The sequence below is a fragment of the Protopterus annectens genome, chromosome 3.part0 (assembly GCF_019279795.1).
Source record: "Protopterus annectens isolate FY-2018-M chromosome 3.part0, PAN1.0, whole genome shotgun sequence".
In the NCBI taxonomy this organism is placed as follows: Eukaryota; Metazoa; Chordata; order Ceratodontiformes; family Protopteridae; genus Protopterus; species Protopterus annectens.
In genome coordinates, this window is record NC_056731.1 from 1,157,131,260 (window position 1) to 1,157,152,744 (window position 21,485).

At 42.5% G+C, this 21,485-nt stretch overlaps 1 protein-coding gene across 3 annotated transcripts in view; it reads right to left on the minus strand.

Moving 5' to 3' along the window:
- The window catches only part of LOC122796695, a 634,527-nt gene that overhangs the window by 589,247 nt on the left and 23,795 nt on the right, over positions 1–21,485 (minus strand). Inside the window, exons 1-2 of one of the 3 annotated variants that reach the window (XM_044065386.1) lie at positions 5,384–5,500; positions 3,904–3,976 (exon numbers count right to left, since the gene is read on the minus strand). The exons of 1 other annotated variant lie outside the window; for it this stretch is intronic. The gene's annotated coding sequence lies outside the window, so the exon portion shown is untranslated. Of the gene's footprint in view, positions 1–3,903; positions 3,977–5,383; positions 5,501–21,485 lie in introns of those variants that run through there. One more of the 3 variants, XM_044065384.1, reaches the window with a different exon arrangement.

Here is a 21,485-nt window from a genome sequence, read left to right on the forward strand (position 1 = left end):
GATATAGCCAACTTCCTGGCAGGACAAGTTCAGTGAAAACTTCACCCCCCCTGCCCCCCCATTAGTAAACCAGGACATCCCCAGCACCTGCCCCCCCTCCCCTCATCACCAGGGAAGAGGTTATTAATGCCCTCTCAAAAGCAAAAAATACATCCTCCATAGGACCCGACAACATCCCTGTGTCCTACATGAACTCAGGCAAAAGCTCTCAGCACCACTAGGCAACCTATTCATCCAAAGCCTGTGGCCCAACTTCATCCCAGCAGAATGGAGGACACCCACTACCATCCCTCTGCACAAAGGTGGAATGTCCACCAACCCAGGTAATTATAGGCCCCATCAGCCTATCTAGCCTGATCTGCAAAGCCATGGAACCCATTGTCATGGACCTTATAAACAAGGACATTGGCAACCTCCAAATGCTTGATCCCACACAGTTTGTTTTTGTCAGAGGGAGATCATGCCCATTATACTTGGTCATCTTCTTCAAAACAGTCACCAAAGCCATGGATGAGGGAAAGACAGTGCACACCACCTACCTTGACCTAGCCAAAGCCTTCGACACTTCAGCATAATAGATAAACTCTCCCAGCTATGCATCAACCCATATGTCACCAGATGGGTAAGCTAACTGGCTCACTGATAGAACCCACACTCAATCAAAATAGAGGAAGCCACCTCTGGTAGTAGATCTGTAACAAGTGGTGTACCCTAAGGATCGGTCTTGGGGCCTCAACTGTTTGGAATATACTTTTCTGAGGTACAAGTCAAAACCAGTGCTCTGTGGCTGACCAAGTTTGCAGATGACAGCAAGATGGGCATGGTCATAAATTCCCCTAGTGATGTGAACATCCTCCAAGAGGGCCTTAACCAAACTAATGACTGGTGCTAGAAGCATGGCCTCAAACTGAATGCCAAGAAATGCAACATTAACCCCTTTGGAGAAAATGGTGTCCCCACTAATTATCACATTAAAAACAATGTACTAAGCATTCAATCAGTCGTGAGAGACCTGGCCACCCAGGTTGATTGCAACCTGACTTTTGACCACCATGTTGCCTCCATTGTACGGAAGGCCTTCTACATGGCCCAGCTCATAAGTAAGGGTATTTCATCCCAGAACAAGAAGGTAATAACATCCCTGTACTCCTCCCTTATCAGACCCATTATCGAGTACAATGCCCCCTTCAAAATGTACCTTTCCAAGCACATGTAGCAGTTGGAGACACCACAGAGGTTCCTGACCAGGAAAATCCAGGGTCTCAAACATCTATCCTATACATATAGGCTAAAATCCCTATCCCTCTACTCAGTCTTGTACAGACTGGTCAGAGGTGACCTGTGTCTGGCATACAAGGCCATCTCAGACTCGGCCTTGATGGAGTTGCTGCATATCCAGATGTCAAACTCCACTCGCACAACCTGCACATAAGGCCTCAACGTGGTCTGTGACATTAATAGAACTTGTTGGCAAGATAGATTTGTGTCCAAATGACTCTCCCATCTGTGGAACAGACTTCCTCTCCATATCAAGCAAAGTACCTCACTAGCTCCCTTTAAGAGGAAACTGGATGACTGGAAGGGAAACAGAAAATATACCCCTGGGATCCCACCTGTGTCCCTGCTGGACAGAGAAAACTGGTGCTGACTTTGTGGGAACATGGGTGAAATTCTTGACTAGGCTTATAAGAGCCTGTGGGCCAATAGCCTAGTATCATCCTATGAACCTATGAGATATAAGTTTGCAGCACATCTCAGAAATGACTTAGCCACTGGTGTCTCCATTGTAAGAAACAGAAACACAGCACTTACCATGTTGTGAAGGACAAGGAAATAGGTCTCTCTCTGCTGCTGGGATTAAGGATGTTACCAGGGCTTTTAGGTACCTATACAGCTCCAAATATGGTTATGGTCTTATAGTTGCCCATTTGAGGTGAACCTTCCTAGGTATTCCATGATGGAGGTGCGCAGATATTGCTCATGTCTCTAAAGACTGCAATGACCTGGATATTGAGCAGCATTCTACCTTTTCCAAGAGTGAGGCCTAAGTTCAAGGACAAAGTAATTCTCTTAAACAGTTGACTTGTAAATTGGAGCCATTATATGGGAGGTGGGTTAAATTGATCAACAGACCCTGCTGCTTTATCAGGGATGGCCTACACCACATTTTTTTTTTTTTTTTTTTTTGTATACTGGCGAAAACTTTTGCTATCATTATAATGCCCTTTTAGACAAAATTCACCTAATGAATGTCCTAGAAAATAAAAATATCTAAGTAACACCGGGATAACACCACTGAAGGCCAGAAGCCTAAACAACCAAATGTCTGAATTAGAGATCTTCCTCACCTTCAAAGGTATTAGCCCTTGTGTAATTAGAGATACCTTTTTCTAGCTTACTGATAGAACCTTCTCAGATGCTTATCATATATTTAGATTCAACGGCAACTGTGGGGAAGTATCTGTATTTTATTCAACCCATTTACCTCTTGGGCAGAACAGTGGTACAGCAGGTAGTGTTGTTGCCTCACAGCAATAGGGTTTTCTGGTTTGATTCTTGGCTAGGGTGCCTTCTGTATAAAGTCTGCATATCCTTCCTGTGGGTTTTTTCCAGGTGCTCCCATTTCCTCCTAAATTCCAAAGACATGCAGTAGGTGGACTGGACACTCTTAACTGGTCATAGGTATGAGTGAACATACGTATGTGTAGTATGGAAGAACAACTGCAGCAGGATTAGCCACTTGGTGGTCTGAACATTGGCTATAGATGATTGTCACTACTGAAGTGACACCCAGACCCCCTTTGCAAACATTGGAAAAGGGGGCTGTGAATGGATGGATGGGTGAGTGGGTGAATGCCACTCCCCAGAGATTATGCGGTACAAATTTGGCTTAGGTTGAAGCCCTAGTAACAGTCAATCCCATGCCTAACCAGCACTGTTGGCACACAGAGATAAAGCCTTGACTACGATCCAGGTGACCTGAGTTTGGGCACCTGCTGGAAATGTAGTGGGGGAGTGATGTGGCTACACTGACTCACCTCTCTTTGGTTTGGGGTGTGGGAGCATGTGTTTGGGAAGCACAGATCTATAGTAGAATCCCCTATGGAGCCCAGGAACTGCAGTGAAGTGAATTCCAGGGGGAAACAAAGTCCTCTGGAGCAACTTCCTTCACTTGTAAAAGAAAGTGAAACATCCTGACTGATGCCTACTGCAATCAAACCCTGGAGCAGCATAGTACCAGGCATACACCACAGAGGTTAAGGCTTATAAAAGCACAACAAAAACTCTGAAGGCTGCTTAAATTATCGTCCTTTTCAGTTGACTCTTGCCCTTGGTGAAGGGGGAATGAATGTGTTATTGGCTGTGAGGATAGCTGATTGTCAGCAGGCAGTGGAAGAGAAAAGAAGAAAGAAAAAGGCAGTGGAAGAGAAAAGAAGAAAGAAAAAAAATCATTACTGCAATCAAGGGATCCCTTTCTATGGTCCTTTGGAGCATGCAGAATACCTTAACCAGTTAAGAAAGTTAACAATTTTACCAACTACATTTCCTATGGGCAACATCATCATCTATCCATACAGAAGTTGGCAGATATATTTAACAAATGTCAAATAAGGCTAGAGATTTCTGGATTTCTTAAATGCTAATATACTTGATAAATTGTCCCCCTACCCACCAGTTGTGTCAGTCTTCTGGAGCTTGCCCTCACTAATATATTTCTAAATTGCAGTAACTCACTTGTTAGTCCCTCGTTAATCAAATCTGACCTTCTTGCTGTGACCTCCTTGAAAAAAATGTTTTCTGGCCCCTAACAACTCATTCACATTCAGAGATTATTCTAAAACTGATCACTTAGTGTTTACAAATCTTATTGGTAATCAGAAATTGTATAGCAGTGCAGCAAACCTTGTAACAGAGGCTCCTTCCTACTCCGCTGAATTTTATTCCCTCTTGGCGAGATATACTGAGCCATCCATACCTATATGATGCAAACATAATGGCAAGCTTAAAATTAAACCAATGTGGTGGAACTCTCACATCAACAAACTTTATAATAAAATGAAACAAAGCTTATGGTTATACATATAAAAGAGATCTGCTGCTCCATTATAAAAAGTATTTCAAACTGGTTCATAAGACCATTAAGCAATTAGGAAATGCAAGGCTGATTATGAATTTGGAGTTGTAACAAATTCAAAGGACAACCATTAGACCTTCTTTAGCTATATTAGAAACCTTAGAAGAAACTCAACAATTCTGCATAGAATGTATCTTGAATAATGCTTCATTCCAATCCTACAAACATTATCAACACTCGTGTGCAAATTCTCTTCCAATGTCACCACACTCACCCTTCTGATTACCTCCCATTCCCCTCTCATACCTTCCTCCACCAAGATCACTCTCACATATGTCTTTTGGACACTATCCAAAACTAAATATACCAATTTCATAGGTCCTGACAATATCATTGTATGTCTGTTGAAAAGTACTAAGCAACAATTATTAATCCCCTCCATCCCATCTTCAAAGTGAGTTTCTCTACTGTTACATCCCTGAGGTGTGGAGAAAGGTTGTTGTAGTGCCTTTGCATAAAGGTGACCCCAATGCTGACCCTGGGAATTACAGGCTTATTAGTCTTACAAGTATTATTTACAAGGCTTTGGAATGTATTCTAGACAAACTAACAGTGATATACATGACTTTGTATCTCTGAATACACACTGGTTTGACTCTAACACAGACTGTGTTTTTTCAGCAGACTACGTTTGATCTACCTAATCGAGTTCTTTGAAAGGGCTATTAAGGTCAAAAGAAAAGAGAATACAGTACATGCTGCCTAGTTGGACTTAACCATGGCTTTAAAATCTCTACATGCTAGAATTATTGAGAAACTCCCCCACCTCAACCGTAATCCAGACATACATCACTTGGTAATCAATTGGCTCTATCATACAATCCATGCTTCTAAGGTCGGGGTATTTGTTCTAGACAAAAAAAAAGTTACCATTGACATCCCACAGACCTGTCTTGGGCTCTCTTCTCTTTGGTATCTGCTTCTTCTCTGACGTGAAAGGATATGCTGCTGATCAAGTTCCCAGATGAGTACAAATTGGGGTGGATATCAAATCCCATTCTGCTGTTCAAACTCCCCAGCAAGGGCAGGACCAGACAAATGCTTCATTTGTTAATTATGGGCATACCCTCTATTCCAAGAAATGAGATGCATCTTCCTTTGGTAAATCTAACATAACTAACACAGTACCATGTTGATAACATTGGACTTAATTTGGACCCAGTCATTAGAGACTGTTAATAATGAAAATTGCTTTGACCACCACATCTCTGTTCTGATTAGAAAATATTTCTACTTTGCACAACTTACCTGTTGGTGGTATCTTCTCAGGGTCCAAAGAAGGTGTAGTCTCACTTTATTCCTCCCTTATCAGGCCCATCATTGTATATAATGGCGTCTTCAAAAGGTCTCTCTCTCTCTCTCTGTAAACATCTAAAAAAAAAATCAACATTTCCTAGCCAAAAGAATCTTAGATCTTAGTACCTTTAGCTACTCTGAAGCATTAAACCCCCCCTCTCTCTCTCTCTATTCAGTTTCATATCTGCTTCTGGGAGGGTGTGATCCATGCTTAGTTAAACAGAACCACTAGTAAAGCGAACACCTGCTCTAGAGACCTAACCTTGTGCTATCACAAACATCGAGCAGGGTACCTCCCTGGCAAACTTTAGAAAATTCTGGATGACTGGATTGCTGAATGCAAATTTTTACTTCAGATACATGGAGAAAATATACTCAATGGGAGACATTATCATTACTAATATCCCACATATTTTGAGAGGCATTTTAAATGCTTGATGGTCTTCCTGTCTTTAAACATAGTACAAAACTATAGACTTTTAATGATAATATTTTTCCTTGAATAGAACCAGTGAAGTAGTTGAAGAAATACATATGTGAGCTGTACCAAGGAAATATTTACAGCAGCATGGTTCAGCTAGCTGTGCAAAAAAAAGCAAGCAGGAAATACACCAAAATCTTTATATATTTTTTTCAGTTCTACCTAGTTGAGATTCCCAGAGAAAAATCCCAGGTTTTGGAGATCCCAAGCATTGATACACATGACTGGATACTTCAGACTTCCATAAATACTTGAGAACTGGCTTAGTAATCAGTAGCTAAATGTTAGGCCCAATATCACTTGGATTGCAGTATTGTCTGGATGGATGGTTCCTATTTCCAGAGGCAGCAAACAAACTACAAGCCAAATGCAGTGCCCCACTAGTGTAACTACATATTGGACAGGAGAACATAAGACTGAGATTATTCAACATCATACATTAATCATCTTATAAGGTGGAATTGATAGTTGTACACTTCACACATGTGCAAGTCAAATGCATGAGCAGTGCTAATGCACCATGTGTGAACCAGCTGTGCTGGTTTCCACATACATGCAGCCTATAAGGAACTGCCTGAGTAAACTGTGCAGAGATGTAAGTATGCAAGTTGAGGTGGTGTGTGCAAGTAATACTTGTACATATCCATAAATACAGCACATATGTAGAAGTTTGCTGTAAATTCTGAAGTTAGCTAGAAGATACACCCATTTTGTAATATCATGAAGATTAGTGCAGAAGCTACACATCTAGGCTGAGTGGCACTGGTAAGTGGATAAATCCAGTTTGCCAGCATTCTCTCTGCTGGTGTCCATTAATGGACATCAGTTTATTAATTTATAACTGTGTTAAGGAGTTAATAGGAAAGTTGGAAAGAGAGGAAGGAGTAGGCAAAGGAAGCACAGTAGAAATGCAAAAGAAAGCTGTGCAGGATGAGGCAGAAAAGGAGATACTTCACTTTTTGGTAGGCATAGTCCCGCTTTTTATGAACATATAGAAAGGAAAAAGGGGGAATGATATAGGGAAGCAAGGGCAAGTATGACAGCTACTTTTGACAAAACACATAAGACAGACAGGGTTGGTGATCACACAATAGGTAGAGTTCACATAGGGGAAGGAAGACAGACAGAGCCTGGATGACTGGTAATGGGGAGGGATGTGGAACAATGCACAATGGGTAGGCATGACGCACTACGTTTGGTGCAAAGGCGATAGGAGAATGGGGATACAAGACTGCTATTACCACCAATTCTGCCTGAAGATCATTGATGAGAACTTTGCCCAGGTATGTTTGAACAGGCAGACCCCTTGTGTTTAGGTGTCTTCTTAGGAGGCCAGATGTCCAGGGCCTGCTGGCGTCTTGAACCTACCATTTGAAGTGTTCATATGGACCCTAGCATCTCTCCAAAGTCTCCACAGCAACCTGCAATTACAGCTGGAGCTACTCCTACTGGGGGGGGGGGGGTGACTGTGGTATTCCAGGCTGGCCACAGGGGAGGAGTCACCTCTTCTTGATAATGCATGCAGACCCAGGACGTATTGGTGGATGAACCTCTCCCGTGATAAAGTTGAGGAGCCCCAGGCTGTTCAGGATCCACAACAATAGACACAGTGAAAGTCTTCCCCCGACTGCCTCCAGAGGCAGGCAGCCGGGCAACCATTCAGGGATGCTGGAAGGGTTTGTCAGAGAAAGATTCTCTGCTGCCTTGGTTCTGCGGACCCCCTCTGCCTCGAGGGCGGTGTCTGTTGTTGTTGTTTCCTCCTGTGCCCCTGGAGGAAAAATCACTACGTGTATCAGGCGAGGCTCCTTGGGATTTCCAAAACCACATTTTTCCACTCTTCTGACCTTTGGGATATGGTCTGGAAGGAGTGGAAAAACGGACTCTCATGGCAGAGAGAGTCTTGCCTTCCTTTTCACACCTAGTGAGAGTGTCCTTCACCTGTGGTCCAAAGAGAAATGAACCGTCAAAGGGGGTGTTGGTGAATGATGGTTTAAAGAGCTCCACAAAATTACACAGCCGCATCCATGCGTGTCTCCTAAGGACCACGCCTGTACCTGCAGCTCTACTCGGACCATCGGCTGCATAGAAAATGAGCCTCATGGAGGAGTTAACTACCGAATTAAGGGTCGCCAGCTGAGAGGCTACTTTAGCTTGAACCCCTTCAGCTGATGGATCCTGAAGGGTATCTCCAAGCTCTTTCAGGAGATCCCTCTGAAGCCTGGTAAAATGGCATAAGTAATTCAGTGACCTCATGGAAAAGGTCGCTGAAGCAAACATTCACTTCCCATATCTGTCCATAGTCATAGACTCCTTGTTAGGAGGATGGACAGAGGAAGAAGTTTCTACTAATTCCTTTTTAGTGGCCGCTCCTACTACCATGGCATCCATGGGAACACCGTTGGGAAGGAACTGTTTATCAGGGGGGTGCAGTAATAAACGTGCCAGGCCTCCTTGGGGTTGGCTCCACTGTATCCAGGGCTGACCAAGCCCTTTGAGACACCACAGACATTAGTAGATCAAAGGGCGGAGACACCCAGGAGGTGGAAGGGTGGGAACCAAACGCATCCAGGAATACGGATTCATCCTCAGTAGGGGCTAGGGCAGTCCAGTTCCCCCCCTGCCTAAGCATTGCTAGGATGTCCAAAAAGGAAACATCTTCAGAGGGGGATCTCGGGGACTCTTCTGATTCATCCAAATCCGTATTCGAAGTGACAGACTCAGGGGAGTCAATGTGCTTCCTCTTGCACTTCCTCTTCCGAGGGTCCTCTGAATGATCAGGGGAGGCCTCGGAAAAAGAGGAAACACCCAGTGGGGTGCTACGGAGCGTCGGTTCCCCACACTTGGGGTCTGGAGGAGGGACAGAGGTTGACGCAGGAACTACAGGGGATGGAGCCAGTGGGGTTGAATGTGGTGCTGACTCAGTGGCCAGTACATTCCTCATGACATGGAAGGCATCCCTGCCACGATGCAAAGAAGGCTCCAGCTCCGAGGAAACCGGAATCCAATTTTCCATATTTTCTGTCCTTGACCTAGCACTCTTGTGTGGGGTCATTTACTGCACTGTTATAACTTGATATTACTTGTGAACCTCTGCTATCTCTGTAAAAAACAAAAACAAAAAAAAAATCTTGCTTTTTTCCCACTGAGAGTTAAAAAAGTTCAGTTACAGGCTTGCTGTTCCTGAACTGTTTGAAAGTTTCTGTGAGGCCATTTTTGCTTGGGCTGAAGGAGGGTCTCTGTGTTTATCAGTGGCAGTGACTAACATTGAGCAGCTTCCCTGCCCCCCGGAGAGGTGGTTACTGACTTGAAACTGTAGTTTTATTGGCCACTAGGGGTCATTTCCATAACTCCTTCATCTTCCTCTCTTAAAACCTAGTTGCCTCGTGGTTTGAGCGTCTTTTCAGGCTTGTTGGCTGTTGGTGAAGCACCCTCCAAGAGGAAAAACGCTGAGAGAAGAAGGAGCCACTTTTGAGATTTTAAGTATTTTTCTCTGTTTATTTGCTAAGTTTTTCTGCATAGCTGCCTAGCTTGAGCATTTTCTGGCTTGTTAAACTTGATTTCTGTATTAGTAGCTGTATTTAGAGCACAACCAAAAGCTGTTTGCTGAATTTCCTGTTTGCACTTAATTTTAAATCGTTTTTTCTTAAAACTTGCATATTTTCTGTCCTTGACCTAGCACTCTTGTGTGGGGTCATTTACTGCACTGTTATAACTTGATATTACTTGTGAACCTCTGCTATCTCTGTAAAAACAAAAACAAAAAAAAATCTTGCTTTTTCCCACTTTTCTGAGAGTTAAAAAGTTCAGTTACAGGCTTGCTGTTCCTGAACTGTTTGAAAGTTTCTGTGAGGCCATTTTGCTTGGGCTGAAGGAGGGTCTCTGTGTTTATCAGTGGCAGTGACTAACATTGAGCAGCTTCCTGCCCCGGAGAGGTGGTTACTGACTTGAAACTGTAGTTTTATTGGCCACTAGGGGTCATTTCCATAACTCCTTCATCTTCCTCTCTTAAAACCTAGTTGCCTCGTGGTTTGAGCGTCTTTTCAGGCTTGTTGGCTGTTGGTGAAGCACCCTCCAAGAGGAAAAACGCTGAGAGAAGAAGGAGCCACTTTTGAGATTTTAAGTATTTTTCTCTGTTTATTTGCTAAGTTTTTCTGCATAGCTGCCTAGCTTGAGCATTTTCTGGCTTGTTAAACTTGATTTCTGTATTAGTAGCTGTATTTAGAGCACAACCAAAAGCTGTTTGCTGAATTTCCTGTTTGCACTTAATTTTAAATCGTTTTTTTCTTAAAACTTGCATATTTTCTGTCCTTGACCTAGCACTCTTGTGTGGGGTCATTTACTGCACTGTTATAACTTGATATTACTTGTGAACCTCTGCTATCTCTGTAAAAAACAAAACAAAAAAAAAATCTTGCTTTTTTCCCACTTTTCTGAGAGTTAAAAAAGTTCAGTTACAGGCTTGCTGTTCCTGAACTGTTTGAAAGTTTCTGTGAGGCCATTTTTGCTTGGGCTGAAGGAGGGTCTCTGTGTTTATCAGTGGCAGTGACTAACATTGAGCAGCTTCCCTACCCCCCGGAGAGGTGGTTACTGACTTGAAACTGTAGTTTTATTGGCCACTAGGGGTCATTTCCATAACTCCTTCATCTTCCTCTCTTAAAACCTAGTTGCCTCGTGGTTTGAGCGTCTTTTCAGGCTTGTTGGCTGTTGGTGAAGCACCCTCCAAGAGGAAAAAACGCTGAGAGAAGAAGGGAGCCACTTTTGAGATTTTAAGTATTTTTTCTCTGTTTATTTGCTAAGTTTTTCTGCATAGCTGCCTAGCTTGAGCATTTTCTGGCTTGTTAAACTTGATTTCTGTATTAGTAGCTGTATTTAGAGCACAACCAAAAGCTGTTTGCTGAATTTCCTGTTTGCACTTAATTTTAAATCGTTTTTCTTAAAACTTGCATATTTTCTGTCCTTGACCTAGCACTCTTGTGTGGGGTCATTTACTGCACTGTTATAACTTGATATTACTTGTGAACCTCTGCTATCTCTGTAAAAACAAAAACAAAAAAAATCTTGCTTTTTCCCACTTTTCTGAGAGTTAAAAAAGTTCAGTTACAGGCTTGCTGTTCCTGAACTGTTTGAAAGTTTCTGTGAGGCCATTTTTGCTTGGGCTGAAGGAGGGTCTCTGTGTTTATCAGTGGCAGTGACTAACATTGAGCAGCTTCCCTACCCCCCGGAGAGGTGGTTACTGACTTGAAACTGTAGTTTTATTGGCCACTAGGGTCATTTCCATAACTCCTTCATCTTCCTCTCTTAAAACCTAGTTGCCTCGTGGTTTGAGCGTCTTTTCAGGCTTGTTGGCTGTTGGTGAAGCACCCTCCAAGAGGAAAAAACGCTGAGAGAAGAAGGGAGCCACTTTTGAGATTTTAAGTATTTTTCTCTGTTTATTTGCTAAGTTTTTCTGCATAGCTGCCTAGCTTGAGCATTTTCTGGCTTGTTAAACTTGATTTCTGTATTAGTAGCTGTATTTAGAGCACAACCAAAAGCTGTTTGCTGAATTTCCTGTTTCCACTTAATTTTAAATCTTTTTTTCTTAAAACTTGCATATTTTCTGTCCTTGACCTAGCACTCTTGTGTGGGGTCATTTACTGCACTGTTATAACTTGATATTACTTGTGAACCTCTGCTATCTCTGTAAAAAACAAAAAAAAAAAAATCTTGCTTTTTCCCACTTTTCTGAGAGTTAAAAAAGTTCAGTTACAGGCTTGCTGTTCCTGAACTGTTTGAAAGTTTCTGTGAGGCCATTTTTGCTTGGGCTGAAGGAGGGTCTCTGTGTTTATCAGTGGCAGTGACTAACATTGAGCAGCTTCCCTGCCCCGGAGAGGTGGTTACTGACTTGAAACTGTAGTTTTATTGGCCACTAGGGGTCATTTCCATAACTCCTTCATTTGTCCTCAGAGGAGTGGTTTAGGGCAGTGACTTGTGGTTTGTTGGCCAATTTGGGTCATTTCCTGTCTTTTCCAGCCCCTGCTATAAAGCACGCTTTAGCGATTTAGCCGATTTAGCGCGGAGTTGCTACTGTTGCACACTAGGGCAGCGCCGGTTAAGCAGGTTTAAACTATTCGGGCTACCTAAAGTCCACTCTTCAAATTTTCCCTTAAAACTACCTTCCTCGAACTATACTACTGATCTAATCAGCGTATCCTATAATTAAAAAGATCATCTCTACTTGACTCCAAGTAGACTATTCTCTATCTGTTAATCGTAGCACTTGCTCCTACAGTACTTATTACCTTGATACGGCACTCTTGTCATAGATAGTACCCCAAAAGGCAACCCCCATTTCTCGGTCACCCACGTCCCCGGAATCTTTTTTAAAGTTTTTTTTGTGTATTCCTTCTAGCATGTCGAGGGATCAGTTGCTAGTGTCCTCTCCTTCTCAGCTGGTGAACCTGGGAATATTGAGGCAATGTTACAATTGCCTCATGTACACAGACAACCCTCTCCTCCTCCCACAAAACACAAATACATGCGAGAGATGCAACTATACGGCCAAACTGGAGGCTGAGCTCTCTCAACATAGGACTGGCAAGACCAGTCAGGAGGAGAAGGTTACCACACACACTATAGACCCAGTCTCACATATTACCATTACAACCTCAAATCATACACATAAACACACAAAGACATACTCGGAGGCTCTGATCAAAAATCTACCAAAACAGCAGAGGCCACCAAAGCAGACACCAAACAACCACCACCTCAGAACACAACACCTGCAACACATAGACCTCACAGTCAGAGTGTCAAACAGTCACAGCCCTTAAGGCCAAACACAATGCCAGACACACTAGTCATTGGTGACTCCATAGTCAGACACACTGGCGTCCGCTCACCAGACTGAGTAAGGAGAAGGTCACAGTAAGCTGCCTGTCGGGCGCTAGAATCCGCCACATAACGCAAGCACTCAGGTCTCTCAACAGCAGGTACAAATATGATTCAGTCATTGTCCACGCTGGTGTAAGCGACCTGAGGCGTACCTCCTTGGACTACATGCAAAGAGACATTGAGGAGCTCTCTGATTATGTAGCCCAGACAGGTATGACCCTGACCTTGAGCAGTATCCTACCTTCACCAAGAATGATGCCACAATACAGAGATAAGATGATCAGCTTTAACAATTGGCTTAAACACTGGTGTCATTCAAAGGGGATCCAGTGTCTGTCTGCCTGGGATGACATGCTGGACAAGCCACGCTGCTTCGCAAGGGACGGCTTGCACCTGTCACCCTGGGATTCGGATATTGGCAAAGGCTCTTGCCACCCCATAGTGCCTTTTTAGGCAAGGCTCAAATTCCACACCTACCCCCCCAGAACACAAAAACGGAAAAAACTAAGGGTAATGCTGCTCAATGCCAGAAGTCTAAATCTCAAAATGCACACACTCGAGGCCCTTCTCAGTATGGAGAACATCGATGTCTGTGCTGTGACAGAAACCTGGTTCAAGGCTCCTGAGAGCACCCCAGCGCTATCAGGTTTTACCTCATATCATGCGTTCCGGCCCCAAAATCTGGACAATACCAAGAAAGGAGGGTATCCATATTCATCAAGGACACCCACACCTCAAGACTGGTGGCAACGCACGATGCATCTGAGACCATCCAGGTGCAATTAACCATGGGCAAGACTGCTCTGCAAATTGTAGCATGTTACAGGTCACCCTCACAAACTCAGGAACCTCACATGGCCTTCCTGAAAACACTAGAGGGGATAAATGTATCACCAAACACCATCATACTAGGTGACTTCAATTACCCTAATATAGACTGGGAACACTACTCAAGCCCAAACACCCTAGCCCAAAAGTTCCTGGAATTCATAAACTCAAATGCCATGGAACAACTAGTCACCATCCCCACAAGAGGAGATAACATACTTGATCTCATCATCACGAACATGGGAGCACAATGTTCAACACCGGAGGTGTACCCCTCACTGGTGAGATCAGACCACAAACTAATCTCGCTGGAGGTCCTCATCCCACTTCCTGCTGAAGTGAAAAAGTCCACAGTAAAGAACTTCACAAAAGCCGACTTCACACTTCTAAAGACTAGTGTGGTCTCCTTTAAGGCCCCGAGCGGGAAAACAGTACTCAAGCCGCTGAATCACTTACAAATGCCTTCTACCAGCACCTGCAGGACTGCATGGATAAGGCAATCCCAAGCAAAACAAAGACTCTTTGTACCAAAGGCAAGCGTCCAGTCTGGTGGACCCCAGCCATAAACAAACTCTACAACAAAAGGAGGAAGCTACTACAAGATAGAGCAAAATCCTTAAAAGGTAAGACACCCTTGATCACTATAAGTAAAAACTAAGAGCTCTCATAAAATCATCCAAAGCAAATTTCGAGAGAAAAATAGCTAAAGACTCAAAAGACAATCATAAGGCCTTCTTTAGCTATGTTAGAAACCTGGGAGGAAACTCCCAGATATGCTCAGAGCTAGTTCAAAATGATGTGAAGATTACTGATCCTACAGACATTGCCAACATACTGGCTGACAGGTTCAGTGCAAACTTCTCCCCTCCCCAAAAGGAGAGATATCTATACCAAAGCGATTGCAGCCCCCAAACATCTCCAGCGCCCAAGTGAGAATTGCTCTCCCCAAAACAAAAGACACAGCATCCATGGGACCTGATGGTGTCCCCGGCTGTGTGCTCCATGAACTCAATGAGGAATTAAACCCACAGCTAGGACAGCTGTTTAATCAAAGTCTTACCTCTGGATACGTACCCACGGAGTGGCGCACTGCAACTGTGGTACCACTTCACAAAGGCGGTGCCTCCACCGACCCTGGAAATTACCGGCCCATTAGCTTGACAAGCCTTATCTGCAAAGCCATGGAGAGGATCATAATGGACCTCATAAATAAAGACATAGGGAATTTGCAGACTTTGGATCCAACCCAGTTTGGCTTTGTCAAAGGCAGATCATGCCTTTTAAACTTGGTTGACTTTTTGAAACAGTCACCAAAGCCATTGATGAGGGAAAGGCAGTCCATACAGCCTACCTCGATCTGGCTAAGGCCTTGATACAATACCCCATTCGGGTATCATTGAAAAACTCATCAGCTTAAATGTCAACCCATACATCACAAGATGGGTTGCAAACTGGCTGAGTGACAGAACCCACAGGGTCAGAGCTGCTGGCGCCATGTCAGACTCAAAGCCTGTCACAAGTGGTGTCCCACAGGGCTCAGTCCTGGGCCCACTCTTGTTTGGCATCTACTTTTCGAAGTACAAGCAAACACAGGAGGGTTATGGCTGACAAAGTTTGCAGATGACTGCAAACTGGGCCATAGTAGAAAACACATCTGACACAGATATCCTTCAGAAGGGTCTCACAGAAACGGATAACTGGTGCCAGAGCCACGGCCTAAAGTTAAATGCCAAAAAATGCATAGTCATACCCTTCGGGAAAAACAAGGTTACCCCTAGCTACCAAATAGGTGGCAATCCACTGAGCACAGAAGAAGTTATCAGGGACCTGGGGACCCAGGTTGATAGTAGTCTGTCATTCGACACCCATGTAGCTAAAGTAGTTAGGAAGACCTTCTACATTGCCCACCTTATCATGAAGGGATTCTCATCTAGATCAAGGGAGGTCATAGTCTCCCTTTACTCATCACTCATCAGACCAATGATTGAGTACAATGCCCCATTCGGAATGTATCTGACCCGACACTTGCAGCAGCTGGAGAGGCCACAAAGTTCCTCACCAAAAGGATAAAGGGTCTCAAAAATCTGTCCTATGCTGCCCGACTGAAAGAACTCCAGCTCTATTCAGTCGCTTACCGCTTGCTCAGAGGTGACCTTTGCCTAACATACAAGGCCATGTCAAACCCAGATTTGATGAATATGCTTCACCTCAAACAATCTAGATCCATCAGAGACAAAAGGCGGGAGACTTAAACCTTGACACGGCTATTAATAGGGCGTGCTGGAGGGATAGATTCATCACCCAAAGACTCCCTATGCTGTGGAACAAAATCCCGGTACATGTGAGGCAGAGCACCTCGCTGGCCTTGTTCAAGAGAAATCTTGACCAATGGATGGGAGATCGCAGATATACCCCAGGGATTACCTCAGTGTCACTGCTCGACAGAGGCACAGCAAAATAATGGGTATAGTTCCCCATACTAAAGGGGTGGCGTAAGCCACAAAACGATGGGCTAGGCTTGTAAATGCCCTCGGGCAGATAGCCTAGTATGAACCTATGAACCTATGAACCTAATTTCAGGACAGCCGTAAGGCAGGGATATATGAACTATAACCTGGAATAAAGGCCAATCATATTAATTCAGCTAACATTAATATTATATGTCATTTGGGATCTATTTGTGTCTTTAGTCCCCTGTTTTCCATTTGACAAATAAGAGAAAATGCTAAATCGTATGGCTTCCTATTGAATTATCGACTCCCATTTAAGTGAAGTAAAGGTGATTGCTCAATACGAGTCAATAACTTAAGCTACTGCAAACAGAAGAGATTGCAGAGCAAGTTGTTGAATGCATGTCTGCTAGAAAATTGTGCCGACAAAAGATCACAGAGTGTGTTACCTAAAGAGAAGCTACCTGTGAAGGTAGCGATCATCAACATCATTGTTTTAGCTTTTAAAAAGTATGCTGTCAGTCTTTCATAAGTTGCAAGGGATGGCAACAAACTTATAAACTTTTTCAGCAAAACAAGTAAGAGCAAAGTCATCAATACTGTCTGCAGAAATGCTGTAGTACAGGACATGTTTTCAGTCATATACAGGCAAGGAAACAGCAGCCTTTCCCAATTTTACCAGGGACAGGGCACATATACAAGGAAAAACCTACATACTTCTGCAAAATTAGGGACTGTGAAGAGGTGGGGATATTAGTGCAAATAAAGCAAGAAGGGGTGTAGTGGAAAAGGGCTGAGGAGGAGAGGGTAGCTAGCTGATACCATTAAAGCATTCACATCTCTGCTGTCACACCATACAGAAGCAAGTAGAAGCAATGCAAAGCAGTTCTAGCCCTCAAGCAGGGGGAATATGGTGAAAAGTGATCGGGAAGCTGGAGAAGAACACAACTTTATGGAGCAATAAAAATTAAAAAATGTGTGTGTCTGTGTTTGTACACACACAACTAAAGTATGGAAGGATAGAAGATGTACGCACATTCTCAAAATAAGTAGTACAATATATGTTGAAGCAGGCAGTCATCACATACCTGGAGCAGAACAGCAGGGATGCAGAAATAAGTCTCGGGTATGTAGCACAATGCAGAATGTATGTACTACTTGGATATGTGTGTAAGAAGGGGTAATTTGCTACAGCAAGGGATATATTAGTAGATGACAGGAAGGGCTTCTACACCAAGCAGTACTGCAGAGGGCAAAAGTCACTTGCATAAGTGCCATTTAAAAAGGCATCATCCCTGTATTTTTACATGCATGAAAATGAAGGGAGGCATTTTAGAGATAAACGTCAGTGAATACTAAAGCCCTGGTGTAATGAGAGAAATATATCCCACTATAACACGCTTAGCAATGGAACCTACTTCTATGTTAAGGAACAGGCCACACAAGGTTTTTATTATTTTTAAGATTATCATTATTATTGAGAGGTTTATATAGCAATGTCATGGAAGAGCCATCATAACGGCAACAGATATGGGGCACAGAATAGAAAAGGCCACTCACCTACAATCATGCCCATGACCTAACATCAAAGGATTTCTCAGACAGTGTTGCTACAAGCCATGTTTCAGGTGTTATATCTCAGGAAGCACCATGTCAAAAAATAAATAAATAAATAAATAAAATAGGCTTGCAGAGCACATCTGCAGAAGATTGCACAACAGCTATCATCATCTCACAGTCTTGGGCAGTCCATTAGCTGGGAAAGGAAGAAGAGGCAGTCAGAGCTGGCTAGCACTGTGGTAGCACTTTCAGATTTTGACTCCAGGCCTTTTCTCTTGCAGAGTGGCTACTTCTTTCATAAGGCAGTACAGGACATGGACAGAAACATCATGGTGTTGAAGTTGACAACTACTGGGAATAATCTACTGGGTTTGACAGTGCTGCTTATGGTTGGAACATTCCCAAATAAATCAAGTGTATGCTAACAACTTTATTCTGTACCTAATTTGGTGGGTTGAGGAGAAAATGTCAAAAAAGTATGAGCTATGCGCGTAAAGAGGCATATGCAACAATGTTTGAGAATCTTTTCAAGCCTACTAATATGCAACTTTGAACTTACTACCTGAAAGTCATGGCCTTTTGTTTCTTTTTCTTTTTTTTGTTATTGCCCATTATTTTCTTCAAAAAAGACTACATGGCTGCAACTTCTACATTGGACACATTCTTTGCAGGCAGGTATATTAAAACCACCTGACCACACAGCATGGTAGAGATCCTATGTTCTCCACAGAGTTGAAGTAGATTCTTGTTCTTGCCTATATGTCACAGTAGGATGTGACCAATGCAGTTGACAACTTAGATGATACCTTCCTAGATGAGTTGCAACTTGCTTTCCTCTTTTTCAGAGAGAACTACACATATGAGAAGCCCAAGAAATATGGAATGAAGCACTGTATGCAGTCCACTGAGTATGTACTACCCAGGAATCCCATAAAGTTGTGGAAGATAAATGACTCATGCAATCCAAACTCCCAATAATGCAAAATGTGGTTGAATCATAATAGGTGCTTACTCTTGGTGTTGACTGAATGCATCATAACCATTTTAGATGTACTTTGTGCGTTTGTTGTAGAACAGGGCAGAGCTGATACATTTGGGGAGACATTGTTACATGTCTCTCAAGCCTCAATAAAACAATGACTATCATAACGTCATTGTGGATTAATTGATTTACTTGAGAGCAACTGCACATAAACTGATCTTAGGAGTAAGGCCCTCCAGGACTGTTGGATTGGGGCATTTGCATCCTTTGTGACACCTTCTTGCAATTGTTCTGCAGTCCCTGTAAACTATTAACAATGACACACCTACCTGCAGCAAAGGCCATTACTTACAGGGATTGCTAATGATTTGAATATTGTGTGTGCCAAATGTGCAATTAGCATAGACAAGTGATATTTGCTGTGATATAGGGAAATATAGTCAGCCCAGCTATCTGGAATTTTGTAAATAATTCTGTTATTTGTGAATACTGATATGATTTATACAGAACTGTATGTTATGTACTGAGCTAAAATGTAACCACAGCATGCCCTGCTGACTTAGAACAGAAATTCATATAAACTATATATCTGTGCAAATGTATGTTTTACCAGTAGAAACTAGAACATAAAAGGATTAATGTTAACTTGCAAAACTTCAAGAAAATAAATTGAAATTAAATTGCTTTACAATTGTGCTATGAAAGTTCTCTCTCAGTTTCAGTGTAGCGGACACAATCTCTAGAGTTAGAAGTTTTTGTATTGTCTTGAAAGAGAAGTAATTACTAGGTTTAAAATGTAAAATGGTTTTTATTGTTTTATGACTTCCAAGATCTGCAAACATTGGAGAGAGATGTATTTTTCACACAGAGATGTTAAATTCTGTTAGTTTCTGTTTTAGCATGGGAACTAAAGTCAGGTGGCAAAAAGTGATATCATCCAAGTTAACTCAGCAATAATATTTGCTATTAAAAGAACTCTCTGAGCGAGAGAAATAGTGCATTTTGTATTTTGTCTTGGACCTAGCAAGAACATCCACTCATCATCACCATCTGCACTTGCCTTGCTGTAAGTAAGATTTAGGGCATAGAATCTCTTATAGATAAGAATACAGTAAAGATTAGTTTTCTGTATTTATTTGAGACTGTCCTGCAGTGTTGTTTTAAAATATGTCCTGTGATTTGGAACTCTGAAATTACTGTGTTGATTTACTGAGTATTGTCTTGTTCTGTTATTATTTATTATTAAATATATTTAAACCTATCTTTGTGGCTGATATTTGTAAGGCATATTTAAGATCTTAGAGGACTTGCATATCTATTTAGTGACACTGTACAGGCCACTCCTAATAACCTTGCTTTGTCAAACTACCATTTGGATTATTAATAACATTACACAGTAGGACTGGACACCCTTTAAGGGCCTTACATAGCTGATAAAGAGTTGGCTGGTGGTAGCTGGAACTACCTTATAGTCTGGGCAAAAGAAGACACAGCTAGTAAGCCTGTGCCAGCCTTCCCCAGGTGTGTGTGTGTGCTTGCATATAAATCAAATCTCAAAGTGTGTGTGTGTCAGCTACTTGGTCAGGGACACGAAGCACTGGTTGGACAGAGAGGGTGCTGGAGGTCTTATCCTGGCCACTTGGCTGAGATCTCAACCCTATAGCTTGTGCCAGTGGGGAGTCTTATTGGGGATCTGGAGAAAGAGGGAGAAGTTTAACACTGAGGTCCAATAAAAAAGAGCATCTAGATGTTGTTTTACATCTTTAAAACAAATGTGTGTCACATTCAGCTGTATTCAGTGCTGTACTTTCCTGGACGAATGCTGTATTCATTCGAACTCAAAAAGAACAGCAACATATGCATTCTATGATAGCAGTATATTTTCAATTTACTCTGTGCCTAAATGCTGTAAAGGAAAATCTCAGACTGACTGTGCTCTCTGTGTGCTCTTCAGGGAAATTGCACTTTACTGCGTGTGTACTTGTCATCCTCCCAGTGTGCATCCCCCACTGTTGCCAGTGGTGAGGATTGAGGCTCTTTGATTACTGGGCCAATGTTGGGGTGTGACATATGTATTGTAGTTTTATATTTTAATCTTGCCTATTCTGTAGTGCAGCATTTATGTATTCATATGTCGTATAAAGTTATCCTTTTGATGCTGCTATTTTCAGCCAGTTGGGATGCTCTGTGGACACACATTGTACCCTGTCATTCTATGGCAGGCTTACCTGAGGGCAGTCCACATATAGCCCATGCAGGTCTGTATTTTTTGGCGCTTGTTAATTTGTGTATGTGATATCCCATTTGGTAGGTTCATTGATTTTTTTTTTTTTTTTTTTTGTAGGAGGCTGTGAGGCCTTACTTATAACTGCAGCACTATGTTTGTCTTTTTGTGTGTTCTGCTTTCGCTTAGCCTGTTGGACATGTGCATCAGTGAAGGCTGATGTAGTGCTCCATGTATTGCCTCTTGTGGTGCAAGCTATGTTCCCCTGCAGTTGTACAGGACCACAAGTACTTTGATATTCTTTTACTGTGGCTTGGGTGAAATGCAGCTTGTACACACTGTGCTTACATACATACTGTTGCTTTGTTTAGTAGAGTAATTTAATTTTGTTTAAATATGTTTTTCTTTTGTATGCTTCATTGCTTTCATTTGTTGGTATGACTTTACTGATTTTACATACATTAAATGCATGTTTTTCCTCCTTAGATAAGTTAATCACTAATATATGCACATTACTTTCTTCCCTTCATTTCCTCTCTCCCTTGGCTGATGTGTCAGCATCATCCTGTATAACTGAATACAATTTGGCCTGCCTTGGATCTGGGTTTAAGCTGCACCAGACTCCAGTTAAGTCCTCTCTTCTTTAACACACATTC